Raw genomic sequence first — 3,047 nt, 5'->3', positions numbered from 1 at the left:
GAGCCTTGGCCCAATGCTGGAACATGGGAAATGCTCAGAATCTACTGGCTAGATTCCCTTCTCCAGTTCTTGGCAGGAGGCAGAGAATGGATAGAAGGATGAAAACAATCTCCCCAGTACCCCACAAGCTGAGTAGAAGTAACCAAGTTCCAGAAAAAATCTGTTTTAGCATGATAGAACTAGAAAGAATCTACATGTCTCCTAGTCAAACCTCCAATGAACAGTGTGGAAACTGAAGACTATGGAGAGTAAATAATTTGACTACTGTTATAAGGGGAATTAGTGACAGAGTTAGGACTAGAATCCAGATTTTCTGGCCTCCAGTCTAGTACTTGGGGCATTAAAATTGGAAGCCCTGATAACACTGACAAATCATGAAAAATGAGAGGTTCTGAAAGATAAAAGGACAAATGTCCCAATATCCAAAGATGGGGGGGGGGGGAGAAGAAGAAAAAAGGTCTACAAACTATAGGCCAATGAGTTTGACTTCAATTCTTGAGGAATTTCTAGAAAGGATCATTAGAGACATATGAACAGTTAGTTATTAAAGGAAATAGTAATTACAAAGGATGACTGATTTCATCAAGAGCATATCGTGCCAGACCATCCTTGTTTCCTTTTTCAACAGGATTACTATTGTAATAAATGAAGGGTTTACTGTGCATAAAGTTCAGCTAGATTTTTGCAAAGCTTCTAATAAAGTATTTCAATGTATTTTTGTAAAGAAGATGGAACAATATAATTACATGATTAAAGTCAGAAAAAATTCAGAAATGGTTGGCTAATTCAGAAATTAATAGTAATTAATAGCTTAATATCAGCACAACGGGAGGTCTCTAGTCAAATACCCCAAGTATCTGTGCTTGCTCTTAAAACATTTTTTATCAGTGACTTAGATAAATGTTATGTTCATCAAATTTGCACATAACACAAGTATGGGAAGAATAATTATTCACCGTAAATCTAAAATAATCTTGACAGGTTAGAGAATTAATCTGAATATAATAATAATGGTAATAATAAAAAACAATAACAATACCTAACATTTATATTGTTCTTTAAGGTCTGCAATGTATTGTTAAATATTTCATTTGATTCTCACAATTTTGTGAGAAAGGTCCATTATTATCTCCATTTTACAGAGAGAGATTAAAATGATTTGCACAGTGCCTAGTATCAGACAAGATTTGCATTCAGGTCTTTCTGGCATCAAAATATGACACTCTATGCACTTATGCCACATAGCTGAAATTCAAAAGGGATAAATGGAAAGTCTTGTTAAGGTACACAGGAATCAACCTCACAAGAAGAGATAGATAGCAGTTGTTCCCCCCCAATTCCTCTTATCTCAAGTGTTTCTACACCCCTAAATTACCTTGCATTTATTCTGTGAGTTTGTGTGTGTATACATATGTACATGTTGTTTCTCTTAATAGAAGGTGAGCATGTTGAGATGAAGAACTATTTCATTTTTGTCTTGTATATCCATTACCTAGCCCAGTGCCTGGGAGATAGTTGGCATATAATAAATACTTATGGATAAAATGATTGCTCCTTATTGTAGGATAACACTGTGGAGCATAAAAAGATGATGTGGTTCCTAGTTTCTAAGAATAATGATATTACAGAGTCTTATATGAAAATGTCATAAGAGCCATTCAGAGAGAAAAAACTTTTTCTTTTTGGAAGTTACTGTTAAAAAAAAAAAATCCAAAAAATATCATGAAAGGACACATCTGGGCTAGATTGAATTTCTATGGAGTGCTGACTTCAATAAATCATAAAATAAATTTTCTTTGGGCTACTCTTTCCTGAGGCCATACTCAATTCTCCATCAGAAAGAAGCAACAAAGGTATATGTGAGGAGAGATTAGGAAAAAAGAAAAGAAAGAGAATCAATGAATCCAAATACTAGTTCAGATTTTACAAGCCACCCAAGGACAGGGAAAAGGGTGGAATAAGAAATTGCAGAAACAAGAAGTGACAGGACCTGCAATGTATAGAGGTAGGCAAGTGGGTGGCCAGACACAGGACCCTCTGACCTGTTGAATCTGTGGGAAGACTGGCACATTTCTAGGAATTGTTCCCTCAGAAAGGGAAGATTAGCAAGTTTGCTCTCTAATGGAATTAGAGGATTGGGGAAGTCAGGGTTCCTTGAAAAATCCCACCTAAAGCCCTGGATAAATTTGAGGGTGGGGCCACAGCGTGAGGAGATGAAATTTCTGGTAGAATTGGGAGCAGCCCACACCTCCTTGACTCACTTGCCAGGAGAAATGAGCCTCTCCTCAAAGAATTTACTATTGCTGGAGTAAAAGGAGAGAATGTTAGCGTTCCAATAATTGAAGGGGTAAAATTAGAATATCAGGGTATAAACACAAGGATGTTTTCTTTTGGTTCCAGAAGCTGAGGCAAATCTTTTTGGAAGAGAAAATTCTCCATCAGCTTAGTTCCACAGGGATCTCTGGTGGTACCCATTAGGATGTGCATGATAGATTCCAGTGTTGCAAATGTGTTTAAAAGCTTAGCTGGGCATTTAAATGTGGTACTGTGATTTCTGAAACTGTTGCCTGTGTATGTTAGGTTTGTTTATTCTAAGTATAAGATCTTAGGAATTTGTTTGAATATTTAACTTTTACTACTGAAAAAAGAAAACAAAAACAAAAACAAACTTTTTTTTTTTTAAAGTTGCATTTGATTTGATTCAGTTTAACAATAGCTTGTTAAAACAAAGTTGTGATAACTAGCCTGAAGAGGTCACATGCCCCTACCTTCTGAAACATTTTGAGTAATTTGTAAACATAAGTTATGCTTTAAATTTTGTCATCTCTGTTCAACATGTGTATGAGTTTTATGGAATTATTTAGGTAGTCACTATATTGTGAATCTTAAAAGTCTCAAAGGAAAAGGAAAGGAAAGGAGAACAGAAAGTTATTGTGAAGGAATGGTATAAGAAGGAAGATTAATTATAAAGAGAAGTTGAGTGGGGGAGGGAGAAACAGGAAAGATCTTTTGGCTTCAAAGGTGAAAATTTAACTCACCTTAACCAT

Source organism: Sminthopsis crassicaudata, chromosome 6 (assembly GCF_048593235.1).
Source record: "Sminthopsis crassicaudata isolate SCR6 chromosome 6, ASM4859323v1, whole genome shotgun sequence".
NCBI classification, from domain to species: Eukaryota; Metazoa; Chordata; class Mammalia; order Dasyuromorphia; family Dasyuridae; genus Sminthopsis; species Sminthopsis crassicaudata.
Note: the sequence above shows the minus strand (reverse complement) of the source record.